The following is a 15,881-nucleotide window of genomic DNA, read 5'->3' on the forward strand; positions in this document are numbered from 1 at the left end:
CAATTATACTTCAGTAAATCTGGGGGGAATACTACTAAAAGCCAGGATATTGCTAAAATTAATTAAATGAGCTTACTTTACATTTCTATTTGTAAGACTAATGGTAACAGCTCCCACCCCAATGAGACTCCTTAGTAAATAAAAATATAATTAAACACTCCCCTGCCCCTCAAAACCTTTCCCTACTGAAACTGGATACCCAAAGAAGTTGCTGTCTCTAGCTGCTGCTGTTGGCAGACAACTTTGCTCTATCAGGGAATACTTGGCATGTTGTTCTTGAATATAACTTGTATTATTTATGAAAAGGTTTGGAAAAGAGATGGGTCATTGGAGACTGATTTCCTGAATCACCTGGTACTAAATGAGGCTATTTTCTGCACATATACATCACATACTACCAGATGATAGACAAGCTGGAAGTGCACAGAGGAGGTTTACCAAACTAATTCTGGCTTATTTTTAATACAACTATTAAAATGAATACTTTGGTAAAAAAATGAAAAATCTGGGGAAAATGCTAACTGGATTGGAAGATAGGATTATACATAGGTGTAAGTCAGCACTGTTACAAGAAAACTAGAATGTGTGGTCATCTTAACTATAGAATGGGACGAAATCAGTTCCAAGGATGATTTGTGTCCTTTTGAAAAAGCTAATGCTTTTAGCCAGGAGCATGCACTTTTACATCTGTCATCCTTACCGGGTCTATTTACAAAGTGATTTCGTCAATTAACTTTGGTAGAATTGACATCTTTATAATATTCTAATTCATGATCATGGTAAATTTCACCATTAGGTCAGGTGATATGGAGGAAATGTCAGCTGGACAGCTGGATAGTGACCGCTGGATGGTGGTGAATATGTCACAGAACCCCATCACATGAGGTCCCTGAGCCTGTGATGGACCAAGACTAAAACAAGGCAATTACCTGATGACACAGGCAAAAATAAGGACACCATGCAAACCACAAAGATGACCTAATGTCCCCTTCCCAGATAATGTGTGAATGTTGCTCCTTTGCCAGTTACAAAGTTACTTCTTTGTTTCTCACTTCTCTTAGAAAAAGTTAAGATCTCCAATAACCCACAATCCCCAAGCAGCTACCTTTGCTTTCTGACATCATCCAGTCCAGAGCAAACCCTAAATTCCTTAAGCTGTCACCCAAATCAACAGCCCAAGACCAAATCCTGTCAAAGGCCCCCATACACATCCTCTTCTTACTGTTCCCCATGGCATGCAGTCTTCCTTGCTGAGCCAAGTAATCAGGAGAATTGATGGTCAGGTTTGTAGACAGGTTATTCTAATGGCCTTTGTTTTCTATCTCCTTAAATAACAACCCCCTCAACAAAGCCCCCTTGAATTTGGGGATTGTGTGCCCCCCCCCACAAAGATATGTTGAAATCTTAACCCCCTTAATCTTAACTTCTTATTTTCAAAGTTCCCAGAATATGATGTTATTTGGAAATAAGATCATTACAGATATATTTAGTTAAGATGAGGTCCTCAGGAAATAGAGTAGGACACTAATAAGTATGATTGCTCTTATAAGAGGGCAGCCATGTGGAGACATAGACATGTAGGGAAAGGACCACGTGAACATGGAGGCAGAAATTGGAGGTATGCATCACAAACCACGGAGCACCTGGGTAAGGCTCCCAGAAGCTGGAAGAGGCAAAGAATCCTCCTTTTGAGAGTTTAAAGAGAGTATGGCCCTGCCAAAATCTTGATTTCAGACCTCTAGGCTCTAGAAACTTGAGAGTTTCTGTTATTTTAGAGCCACTCAGTTTATGCTATTTTGTTAAGGTGGCCATAGGAAATCAATATGGGCTTACCTATTTTAGCTAGATATTTTCCTAGATACATTATAATCTCCTAGGTACATTTATAATTGCCAATACATTTTCTGTCATAATTTCAATTAGTTATTGGTTTGTCATTTTATATAGTTAAAATATTAAAACATACACACTCCTTTTGATTTTACATATTGACCTATCTAATCATCTTGCTGAACTTTATTGTGAATTCTAATTGTTTGGAAATTACTGTATGTCTAATTTATTTATAAATGTGTTCTATACAAATAATTTTTTTATTTATTCTTTACCAATCTTTATGCGTTTATTTATTTTTCTGCCAGCCTTTCCTTGGCTAGCGACTTTAGTACAATGGTGAATACTGATGAATGACGAGTGATAGTGGGCAACACTGCCTTATTCATGATGAATGAGAATATTTCTCAAGTATTACTGTATATATGTATGTATTTTTTTTCCTAAAATAGCTTTTCATTTGTCATGTCAATATGTGTATTACATTACAGTATTTTCTGACATTGAATCATTCTTGAGTTCCTCTGAGAAATCCTCCTTGGTTACATGGTATTTATTACAACATTGCGGGATTTGATTTACAAAAATTGTATTTAAGATTTTTTTCATCTTAGTAACCACATGGGATTATTTTAATTTTGGATTTTCTTGAATTCTCTGGTAGGTCTTATTTTCAAAGTATATTAGCTTTCTGAGATTAATTTGTTAACTGATCCCTAATTTTATTATGTAAAACTTTTTGTAGAAGATAGGATTTGAAATTAATAAAATGATTCAGTAGAAGTGCCTCCACTTACAAATGGATTTTTTGAGGGGGAGATTATAGGCTGCCAGTTTCATTTTTTAAAATAGGTATTGGGTTATTTATTTATTTATTTATTTAGTGTAAGTTACTTTTGGTAATTGATATTGACAAATTTTCAGTGTCCTGGCAAAAAGTTGTCTTCAGAATTTGCTACTATTTGTAAAATCTCTGTTGAGTCTGTAGCCATGTTCTTCTTTACCTTTCTTTCTATATTAATGTTTATCTGTACCAACTCTTAATAGTACCTACCACACAGCTTTCCTGTGAGGATTAAATACATTAATATAAACCTTGTTAGAGGTGGTTTATTACTCTTTTTAAAAAACATTTTATTGCTTTTGCGATTATATATATTTTTTCTATTTCATTATTGTCTGCTCTTGTCTCTTTTATTTCCTTATTTCTGCCTTCTTTAGGTATAATGTTTTTTTTCTTTTAATAGCTTCTGTAGCTAATTTGTTTTTAACACCTCTGTGTTTAGAATAATTGCATTTGTCTAAAGTTTCTATCTAACCAATACTTTAACTACATCTATTAGGTTTGATATGTAGTATTTCTATGTTATTCACTATAAATATTTTGTAATTTTATTTTTTGTTTAATCTTTAATGTATATTTAGATTATTGTAGTATTCAAATGTATGATATAATTTTAAAATATTTCTAATTTCACTTTTTAGATTGTTGAATTTGGAAATATTATCTCTCATATTATCTCTAAAAATATCTAATATTATCTCAAATATCATCTCTAATATTTTGTGTTTTCTGTTTAGTATGATTTTCCTTTGCTTATTTTGCTCCAAGTGCCTTCTGTTAGATCAATTTGTTTTATTCTCTTTTCCTCTCTACTGTTTTATTACCATTAAAAATGTTAACATATATACTCAAGTACTTTTTTCTATCAGAGTCTAAAGTTTTCATTACTTCTTCTTGCATGAAAAATAAAATTTAGCAAGTTTAACTCTTAATTGTACAGAATTTACTTTTAGAATTCTAGATTTATACATATTTTGACCAAAAATTTGTAATTTTTATGATGAATATTTTCTTAACATTTGTGGTATTTTTCTTTCTGGATTCACTTTTATTCTTGCTAAATTGTAACTATTGGTAGTTTCTCCAATGAGGTTCTTTGGGTAGTAAATTCTCTTATGTGTTAAATATCTGAAAATATCTACACTTCTCTCTCTTTGGAATGGTAGGTAGGATCTAGAATGTGAAATTGGAAGTTATTGTCCTTTAGTACTTAGAAGACTTTATTCTAACATATTCTATCTTTTATTCTGATAACAGCTGATGAGATCACTGTTCTAGGTCTGTCATTCCTTTGCAGGTAATATTTTTATTTTTCTCAAAGGCTTATAAGATCTTTTATATGTTCTTGGTATCTTGCAGTTTCACTAGGATGTGTTCTTGGAGTAATCATTTTCATTTATCTGGTTTGGCTTTATATGCACATTTTTTTTTCATCTTTCTTCAAAGGTGGAATATTCTCAACCACATTGAATAGACATTGCCTTGCTGGCATTCCCTCTATTCTCAACTTTGGGAAACTATGAGACCTAAGTGTATTCATCCCTCATTCTATCCTTCATGTCTCTTACTTTCTCTGCTATGCTTTTTCTTTCTTTATCTCCCAAAACTGTGTTCTGAAAGAATTCCTCAGGTCCATATTCTGATTTAGTAATTCTCTTTTTAACTGTCCCTCTATGCTAGAACATTATTTTATCCATGGAATTAAAAAAATTAATAAACTTATTTTAACTGAGAATTTCTGCAACTGGTTCTTTTATATATCCACTTATTATTGTTTTTCCATTTATTCTTGACTCATATACTCCTAATAATATTTCAGAATGTATTTTTAAAAATATGTTTGCTATTCTTCCCTTTATCTCATTTACAATCATTTCTTTGATTTTTCTACTAGTTAATCCTTCTCCTTATTACTGAGTTTGTTGGTTTTTCCATAGTATTAGTTTTCTATACATTCCTGTGGATTGTGTCATACAGACTCTTCTTAGTAGGAATTGTTTCTAATTGTTTATTGTCCCTTTTAATTTTTCTCCCTCTTTCTTTAGTCATCCTGACTTAAATTTTTTTTAGTGTTTGTTTATTTTTGAGACAGACAGAGTATGTGCAGGGAGTTTGTTTATTTTTGAGGCAGACAGGCAGAGAGATAGGGAGACACAGAATCTGAAGCAGGCCCAGGCTATGAGCTGTTAGCACAGAGCCTGACACATGGCTCAAACCCACACACCATGAGATCATGACCTGAGCCAAAGTTGGATGCTCAACTGACTGAGCCACCCAGGTGCCCCTAGTCATCCCTACTTAATTGATTGTTTCCTGGTTGCCTATGCTGAGCCCCATTTCATCAAGCACAGAATCTGGACTCACAGTGGCAGCTGTTAGTTGGAGCTATCACAGATCCAATAGTTTACCTAAATGCTTAGCACTAGCCCAGGTTATTGGATTGGTGTGTGTTCCTTTCCCCAACACAGTGTGCAGCTCTAAACAACCTATAGCCTCCGGTGACTCCTAAAGATTTTCAGTCTCCTATCACAGACCTGATGGCTCTACTCCAGGTCCTGCTACTCCTCAAGAGGTAGCTTTTAGTGACCTCTGCATATTTGAGAGCTTAGAGCCCAGAACGCCTGTAACTTTAGAAATAGTAACTTTAGAATAGAAACCTTTTCTTTTCAAAATATTTGCATATAAGGATAGTTAGTTTGAGAAATCAACAATGGAAATCTTTTATCTTGCTCTGTATCAGAGACCTGTGAGAAAAGAAAGAAGAAAAAAGAACTTGACAAATCAGATTTTAGGTTATTAGAATGTTTTGATAAAGTTTCTCTGTTGGAGCATATCAAGCACTCCTCTTTACAAAGAGGGTTGGAGACTCTGAACAAAGAGGAATATTGGAAAAGTAAAATAAGAGTAACGTTGAGTGCTTACTATGCATTCGGTCCTTGCAGGTGATATGGTGAAGAAACCAACCGAGTGAGGCTCAGACCATATAATAAGCCCAGGCTGAACCAGTGGAGAAATATAGGAGTGCCTAAATCTGAGCTCAGTCTGTGCCTAAATTTCTGCCAAATTGCCTTCCTACATGGAAAATGGGATTCCTCACACATTAAAGCCTAAGAGTGGAAGAAAATTAAAAAATCCATTAGGCTGAAATACCTTTTCTCCTTCACTGTAATGAATCCTCCTAATTCTCCAGTAATAACTTTCTTTCCCCCAGCACCTTTCCCCCCTATTTCTCATATTACTGAGAACACGTGCATTAACCTGCAGGATACAGTACTTGTTCCCTGGCAAATTTAGAGTTTTAAGAAAACCAAACAAAAAGAAAATCCAGAGGGAATGGTGAGACCAAAAGGTTCAATTTCCTTTAATCACATTTCTGACTCTTTTTAGGTCCTTTAGCAGATGGACTTAGGTTTATTTGGGGGATTGTTGAAATCCCTAAAAGATAGGTGCCATCAGGGTAGAATTATCCACAGGGACAAAGCTTAGAGAAAAACAAATGTCTTACTTCCTAGGAACTGAAAATGTCAACAGGATAAGCTTAAAAATCAATCTGCTAGTTCACAGAAAGGATCAGAAAAAGTGTAAAGTGATCACAGATGCTCAATTTTTGGAGCAGACATGGTGTGGTAGAAAAGAAGAAGAAGTACTTCTACTAACCATCAAAATTCAGCTTTTCCCTAGATCAAGAAAACAGTTATTTCAGGGAGGCAAGGCTATGGCATATGCCTCAAAGAAAAACTAAGAAACACCTGTTTGGCATAGAGGTAAAAAGAATATATACTAGTAATAACAGTAGTGAATATGTATGGAGTGTTTGCTATTTGTATACCATTATCTCATTTAAACCTCACAACATTCTATGTCAGATAAATATTATTATTCCCATTTTGTGGATATACGGCAAATCCTGTTTGTTGACATCTGGGCTGTTTGAATTATCATGGTTGTCCTAGATTAAAGTTTCTCATCCTCAATACTATACATATTTTGGATCAGATATTTCTTTGTTGTGGAGGGTTGTTCTGTGCATCGTAGGATGTTGGGATCATCTTTGTCTTCTGCCTAATGGATGCTAGTAGTAATTCCACAGTTGTAACAAGCAAAAAGGTCTCCAAATATTGCTAAATATCTCTTTGGAAGCTCAATTGCCCCAAGCTGAGAATTGCTGCCCTATATCAATCCATTACCAAAAAAAACAAAACAAAAAAAAAATAAGGTAGAAATTAAACCTGCCCAGATTTATTGGCAGGTTTGAGGCTTACATATATTATACACTTTGTTTGGCTTAGAATGTAATATTTTTCAGTCATATCTAATAAGAATCCACAGGCACTTGGTATAGGCACTAAAAAGAAAGCAACTTTGCACTAAGAACATTTGCTAGGTTGGTTGGAGAGGTCACAGTCATAAACAGCTAGGGCTCTTTACTCAGTATGTTGAGAGAAATTGATGATATAGTAGCAGAAGAACAGGCTTTGGAGTTTGATGAATTGGGTTTGAATATAAGTAGTCTTATTTGAATGGTCTTGGGAAAAATTACTTACACCTGCCAAACTTCCATTTCTTTACCTATAAAAGTAAAAATTTTTACTCTTTCCACACGGTTTTTGGATGCTTCCATGTAAACATGTTTGTATATGACATAGAGCACAGTATAGTATAACAATTGTCATAAGTGACACCAAAATAGTATATAAGAATTGTTCCATCTATGGTAAAAGAAAATGACTTATAATCAAGGGTATATATACATTTGCTTCTGCATGTCATAATTACAAAGATGAATACTGATATTCAAATTAGATAGTATGTAACACAACCTAGCTAACAAAATCCAAACCAGAGCTTCTATTATGTAAAAGGGAAGTTGGCCAATTTCTTCTATGTGACAAATGATTCTGTGAAAGAATTCACAAGGAACAATTGTGACTTTGAGAACAAGAAGCAACAATGTGGTGTTACCGAGTATTTGGGAAACAGGCATCAGAACTGGCTTCTGAGAGGGGTGCCTGGGTAGCTCACTTGTTTACTTGTCTGACTTTTGCTCAGGTCATGATCTCACAGTTGATGGGTTCTAGCCCCATGTTGGGCTCTGTGCTGACAGCTCAGAGCCTGGAACCTACTTCAGATTCTATGTCCCCTCTCTTTCTGCTCCACTCCTGCTTCTTCTCTGGCTCTCTCTGGCTCTCAAAAATGAATAAACATTTTAAAAATTTTTTTAAAAAGAAGATTGGCTTTTGAGAGTTAAAGGTAAGATCATAGACCATAGGTGGGCAAAATCACTTTATAGACCAAATGACACTGAGAGCAGAAAGACAAAAATACAACCTGACTGAAGGACTGGCAAGTCTAGAAAAACAATGTGGTATGTATTCAGGAAGTGAGATGGCAATTTTCAGGCCATAGGAAGCACAGAAGAAGAATTATTTTGCCACCTAAGTCTGTCCTGGGGATAGAATATTTAGCACCAGCAGACATCAGGGATTTTGGATATATTAGCAAGACTATCTCTAGAGAAGGTTATGTAAGTCTGTCTTAGCATAATCCCGTCAACATATTTACAAATATTTAGTTCCTAATGTGTACCAGACACTCTTCAACACACAAGAAAACATACCATTGGAAGATAAAGATACATCCTTGCTTTCAGAATTTACATTCTACTGTGGAAGATAGATATTTTGAAAACATGAGCAAATAAATACATCTCGTAGTGAAATGTGCTAAGAAAAAAGTAAGGGAATAGAAACAAGAGTGCTGTTTTTGATGAGTTATCAGCAATAGCCTATTTGAGGAGGTAGCATCTGAGTGGAGACTTGAAGGACGGAAAGAAGTAAACCATGCAAATGTCTGAATGGGGAGAAAGAGAGGCAGAAAAGACAGCACATGCAAAGGTCCTGAGGCAGGATCAGGGATCAGTCTTTGAGGGCTAGAGGAAGAGCAAGGCGCCAAGAATGGATGAAATGTACTGAGGAAAGAGGACAGTGGTAGAGATGAAGTCAAACAGGTAATCACCAGCCAAATCATCCAAATTAGGCCATGATTAAGTTTTTGAATTTTAATTTGAATGAATAGGAATCCATTAGAAGGTTTTGAACAGAGGAATGTTATAATATGCTATACACTTTGAAATGATCTCTCTAGTGATTGAAAAACAGACAGTGGATAGCAGGTAAAAGTGGAAATGTAGAGAACACTCAGGGGCCTACTGCAAGAATCCAGGTGATGAATAATGACTGCTTGGATTTGTATGATAGCACTGAAAGTGATTCCAAGCAGTCAGGTACTAGATGATCTCTGAAGTTGGAGGATACAGGATTTGCTGATAGATTAAATGTGGTGTGTGAGGAAAACAGAGATGTCAAGAAGGACTCCAAGAATTTTAGCTTGAGCTCTGATTCAGGAGAACTGTACCTGATTGAGATGGGATATACTGAAGGGGGGTGGTGTGCAGGTTTGGAGAGTAGTTTAAATTTGAGATGCCTAATAGACAATAGAAAGTAAAGTAGGATATTGGAAATGTAAATGTAGAATTAAGGGGGAAGGGTTGGGCTACAGATATAAATTTAAGGTCTTCAATGTAAAGATGATGGTTCAGCTATTGGATTAGATGAGATTTCCCAGAGTGAGTACATAGAAAAGAAATCAGAGTTGTGGACTAGCCCTAAATACTTCCAACGTTGACAGACCAAGACATTAGAAAAAAACGATCCAGCAAAAGGAACTCAAAAGGTGGAACAATTTGAACAGCAAAACAAATTATAAAAACAGTAGGTTGAATAAGCCCATTGAATGAACCCATTGAATACAATATAAATTCATGGACTCCATACTGATATACAAATGGTTAAATAAGCAAATGGGGGAAAATAGGAAACTTTTCCTGAAAGCAAGTAGAATGCCAACTAATAAATGTGGTTGAAGATAGAAAGTCACTCTTTTGCAACCATGATGGTAATAATTGATTAAAGCAAGAATCATCAACAAATACAAAGACTAGTAGTTGAAAGCCAACGAGAAGCAGAATATATACAGAATCTCAAAGTATCTATTCATTAATTACTTATTAATTGTAAATAGAAAAGTAGTAAATGTATAGGGAAAAACGTGGAGGACATAACTCTAGCCAAATAATCACAGAGAATGTTATGAATAATGGAATAAGCCAACACTGTGTGTCTCCAGATGAGATGTGCTGAAAATGACACAGTTTCATTCCTACCAAACATGCAAACCTAAATGTAATCATGAGGAAAACTCATTCTGCAAAATAATTGGCCTGTATTCTTCAAAAGTCAATGTCATGAAAGACAAATACAGTCTGAGGAAAAGTACCAGATTAAAGGAGGTGTAACAAGTTAATAGAGTCATGATTCCTAGATTGGATCCCAGGCCAGAAGAAAAAAATTCTATAAAGGATATTATTGGGACAACTGATGAAATTTGATTAATTCCAATGTAGAATACAGAATAGTAGTGTATAAATCTTACAATTCCTGATTTTTATTATTATACTATAATTATGTTAAAATGTATCCTGGTTCTGAGAAAATACACAGAAAAGTAAAGGAGATAAGGGGATTGTGGTCTCTACTCTCAAATGATTCAGGGGATAAAAATGAATGAGAGAAAATGATTAAGTGTGGCAGAATGTCAGCAGTTGGTGAATCTGAGTGAAGCGTGTACAGAAGTTCTTGTACTATTCCCATAACTTTTCTGTAAATATAAACTTATTTTCAAATAAAAGTTTAAAAAGTCCATGAGAATCAGCATGATATTGGAAAACTAAGAGAGTATGGTGCCAGGGGCATCACAGTTGGGGAAAAAAGTGAAGGAATGTTTTGGGGTGACTCGGTGGCTCAGTTGGTTAAGTGTCTAACTTTGACTCAGGTCATGATCTCGCAGTCCATGAGTTCAAGCCCCATGTTGGGATCTGTGTTGATAGATCAGAGCCTGGAGACTGCTTCAGATTCTGTGTCTCCCTCTCTCTCTGCTCCTCCCCTGCTCACACTGTCTCTCTCTCTCTCTCTCTCTCTCTCAAAAATAAGTATTAAAAAAATTAGAAAAAAGTGAAGGAATGTCTCAAGGAGGGGAATGTCATCATTATGTTTTACGTAGTTTTACACCATTGAATGATCAAGTTAGAGTAGACTGAAATTGACCATTGGATTTGGCAACATGAAGGCCAAATGGAGTGGGTTCAAGAAAGAATGAAAGGATGGTGACAGAGCAAGCTGTGACAATTCTAGAAACTCCTCTGAAGATTTTGATGGAAGCAGAGAGCAGAGCCATGCAGCAATAGGTAGACGAGATATGCAGTCAAGGAAGCACATAGTTGGTGGCACCTGGGTGGCTCAGTTGGTTGAGTGTCCTACTCTTGATTTTGGCTCAGGTCATGATCCCAGGGTTGTGGGATTGAGCCCCACACTAGGATCCATGCTCAGAGGGGAGCCTGCTTAGGATTCTCTCTCTCTCTCTCTCTCTCTCTCTCTCTCTCTCAAATAATTTTTTTAATTTTATAAAAAGAAGCATATCATTAAATATTGGATTCATATGGTATATTTCCACTAGTCTAACTTCTCTTGGTCTGATTTCTGCTTTCTAAGAAAACCTCTAATATATATTTGGCTTGCATGTAAGTCTACATGCAAGGATTCTGAGTATTTAGTTTCATTGCAGAGATTATTCATTGTCAACTAATAAATTGCCTTTCCAATTTTATATATGAACTGCTTAATATGATTCTGTCCTTGGGAGATGGACAAATTTCCTGTTTCTGCCATACACATAGCAGTTTGGAGACAAGTAGGGGGATACCTCTAATTTTGCAGAGTTCTTTCAGAATAGTGTTGAAACCTTCAAAGATACAGTAAGCCAGCTACACAAATCACGGAACATTAGAGTCATCTTTACTTGTTCTGCAATATTATAAAAATGACTTTCAAAGAAACCACCCCTGCCATCTACCATAATTACATTCAGCAATTGTAACTTTCAAACTTTTATCCATACCAAGTGTGTGTCTGGCCTTGAAGGTGAGATGGTCATCCCTCACACCATGGAGAAACGAGGGGTAACGGCTGTCTCCCTCTAAAGCCTCTTGTGGGACAGTCTGCCTTCCATTTCCTTTGGCAGTAGCAGTTCAACTTCACCTTAAGGCTCAAATTTCTGAACTACTTTTCCACTGTAACCATATGGTACTTGCAACATCTTGCAAAACCTCACTTAAAACTTTTTGGTCAGTAAAAATTTCAACAGAAGCCTCAGAATGTCGTTTTGTTTTATTTAACCAAGAAAAACCTTTATCGGAACCATAATAAGTTCATTGTGTGTGATTTTAATGCTCTTGTCCCACTGGATTATTGATTTTAGGATGACCTACTCATCTCGAAGAAAAACGATAGTAAACTTAACGGAATAACTTATATGATTGGTACTATTCATTGAGAATTTACCAAGTGCAAAGATGTACTGGAAGCAATATCTCACTTTCCTCACAAAAACCTTATGGGTTAGGTTGTTATTATAATCACATTACAAGAAGTGAGACAATTGTAGCTTAATTTAAAGTACCCACAGCAGGATTTGAATTGATGGGCTGGCCCCAGAGCCTCTACAATTTCCACTATGTGCATTGCGTCCTTACCATAATAATTTGTCTATCCGCAGCCTTATCTAATCTGATTTACTTCCTTATTCTTGCTTCTTATGAATATCCATTGAGATTTTCGTATTCTGGGAGAGATAGTCTAAGATTCTAATCCTTAAATTTTCAAAAGGTCTGTAAGCCTGAATCTGAAGAAATTTGAGAACAAAATAATTGAAAGGATTCAGTCAGAGGAATATATTGAAAAAGGAAATCAGAACTAAGATAAAATAGCCACATTGAGCAATGTCTTCCCCTGACCACTTGCTTTCTCAGCAATATTGAATCATAGGGCTACACCACAGGTGCGGATTGTTGGACACTATCTGCAGCGTCTACCTGAGTGTCAGGAAATATCTCTAATTAGAGAGTATTAGCATTCTGTACACCAAAGCCAGGGCATCAAATCCTAATGTACATTTTCAATAGGGAGAATAATAGCGACAAATGTAGTTACTAAAAATGGATAGTGGCCTAGAATCATATTTATTTTCCCCTTATTAATAGTATCCAAGTTCCATAGTCACAGTAGATTAACTCATGCATTTTCAGCATCTCTCCTGGGGATAACAAAGGCTCAACAGATTCTCTGCTTCAGTTAACAAATTTTTATATTTATAAAAAAAATGGTTAAAAAATTTCGATCTTAACAATTAACTCTTAGTGGGAGGAAACAAAGCTATCTGCAGACTTCTCTAAGCAATGCTTTTTATTCAACAGATATTGTCTAATGTAGTTAGTTACCAGAAAGCATCACAACGAACAAATAAAAGAAAATAAAGCTAGACAAGGAAAATTTAACTAGCATGAAATGACATTGTTGCCATATGTATATTTTTGTTTGTATTTGGTCAAATCTGTTTCTGCTTGAATTTAAGTGACAAAATGAGCTCAAATCTGGTGAATGAAGTTTTTATAGGAGGGTGCAATATACATTAAATTAAAACAATAAAGCTCTTTCTATATGACTTTTAAGGTACTAGCATGATAGATTAAGGCAAGGTTTTTTTGGACTGTTTTATAAACTATCATTTTTCTGTTCCAGGGTTTATTTATTTTAATTTTTTTCTACTTTAATTTTTATCAAGTTGAACCGTGTATAATTGCCATTTTCATAAGCCAAAACTGACAAATATCAGCAATTTCAAAATAATATTTTTCAAAATAATACATATACATCCTTTTACACAGAACTAGACTTCTAAGTCTTCAGGAGACTCCCACTGCACCCCTGGTTCCAGTTTCCCAGAGGGAACTGTTACCAGATTTTTAAACTGCTTTTTCTGATTGCTTCTTTTTTTAAAAAAATTTAATTCCAATGTAGTTAATATATAGTGTTATGTTAGTTTCAGGTATACAATACAGTGGTTCAACACTTCCATATATTACTCAGTGCTCATCAAGATAAGTGTACTCTTTTTTTTTTAAGTTTCAAGTTTTTATTTAAATTCTAGTTAGTTAACACATAGTGTAATATTAGTTTCAGGAGTAGAATTTAGTGATTCGTCACTTACATATAACACCCAGTGCTCATCACAAGTGCCCTTCTTATGCCCATCACCCATCCAGCCCATCCCCACACCCACCTCCCCTCTGATAACCATATGTTTGCTCTCTATAGTTAAGAGTCTGTATTTTGGTTTATTTTGGTTTCTCTCTCTCTCTCTCTCTCTCTCTCTCTCTTTCTTTTTCTCCTTTGCTCATTTGTTTTATTTCTTGTATTCCACATATGAGTGAAATTGTATGGTATTTGTTTTTTCTGACTGGCTTATTTCACTTAGTGTAACCCCCTCAAGGTCCATCCATGTTGTTGCAAATGGCAAGATTTTATTTTTCTTATGTTGAATAATATTCCATTGTGTCTGTAAACCACATTTTCTTCATCAATTCATCAGTCGATGGACACTTGGGCTGCTTTCATAATTTGGCTATTGTAAATAATGCTGCAATAAATATAGGGGTGCACATATCCCTTTGAATTATTGTTTTTGTATTCCTTGGGTAAATATCCAGTAGTGCAATTACTGGATCATAGGTTAGTTCTACTTTTAATTTTTTGAGGAACATCCATATTGTCTTCCACAGTGGCTGTACCAGTTTGCATTCCCACTAACAGTACAAGAGGGTTCCTTTTTTCCTCACATTCTCACCAAAAGTTGTTTTCTTGAGTTTTCTATTTTAGCCATTCTGACAGGTATGAGGCGATATCTCATTGTGGTTTTGATTTGCATTTCCCTGATGATGAAAGATGTTGAGCATCTTTTCGTGTGTCTATTGGCCATTTGTATGTCTCCTTTGAAGAAATGTCTGCCAATTGTTTGGTGTTTTAAATAGCACCTTAGTCATCTGAAAGTGTAAATGTATCTCTCAAAGATGACCAACTTACGTTCAGGAAATGCTTATACACTGGAAATATGAAATAGAATGATGTAAGATATATCTATATAGTCTACCTGATTGCTCATTTTTCTATGGCTACTTTATCCAACCTGAAATCATTACTATGACTTTATCATAGTAATTAATATAAATGCAATTATTTGAGGAATTTAAAATATGTAGTATGCTGTAAGTGGACTGAGTAGCCTTTTATTGGAAAGGATAACTTCAATTTAACATATGTTTATTAAGCATTAAGCATGTGGATGTGCCATTCATGGTTCTAGGAGTCTGGAATGCACAAGTGAGCCCAAAACAGTGCTCCTTACTATTGTGGAGGTTATGTTACAGTAGGAGGAAACAAACAATTAAAAAATAGACATAAAAGTGAACTTTAGAGTGTTCAAAACTAATGTATACTATAGAACAAAATAAAATTGTAGTCCCTAAGGTGGATTGTGATGGGGATAGTATTCACTTGGGTGATCAGGTAGGTCTCATTTAGAAGGTGACATTAAGCATAACTGAAAAAGGTTAAAAAAGGTAAAATGTTTCTGCAGGCATTTGGGTGGAAGGAACAGGTGGTTCAAAGGCCTGAGGGCAGATGCATGCTAACATAAGTGGGTGCAGTAAGGAGGCCTGAAGGCCTTGAGTAGAATGAGAGAGGGAACAACAGTAGGTGATGAGGCCATGTTTTGGGAGATGGAGTCAGAATCATGAAAGGACCAATGAGAATTGGACTCTTCACTCCTAATGCAAGTGGAGCCATTACAGGGCAATGAGCAGAAACAGTAACACGGTGTGACTCACGTTTTAAGAGGATCACTGTGGGCGCTGCATGAAGCATGGATGTTAGGGAGATGAGGGCAGAGACAGGAGACAAGGTAGGAAGCTACTGCACCCTCATGTGAGAGGCTCTCGTATTTTCGGAGTTCTCAGAGTCATCAGATTCTAGTAGACTTACTAATAAGAACTGCATTTACCCTATGAGGGATAATTTAGTGGGAAATTATAATTTTGTGAAAACAAGAGGTGTACACATTAAATGATGTAAAAAATACAATAACTAATGCTAACACATAAAAAGGCACAGGTTTTTTGGGTGTGTTTGGGGGGGTGGGTTGGGGAGTAAATAAACAAACATTTGATTGATAGAACTGTCCCAGTTCTGTCATTCAC

Source organism: Lynx canadensis, chromosome B1 (assembly GCF_007474595.2).
Source record: "Lynx canadensis isolate LIC74 chromosome B1, mLynCan4.pri.v2, whole genome shotgun sequence".
Taxonomy (NCBI): domain Eukaryota; kingdom Metazoa; phylum Chordata; class Mammalia; order Carnivora; family Felidae; genus Lynx; species Lynx canadensis.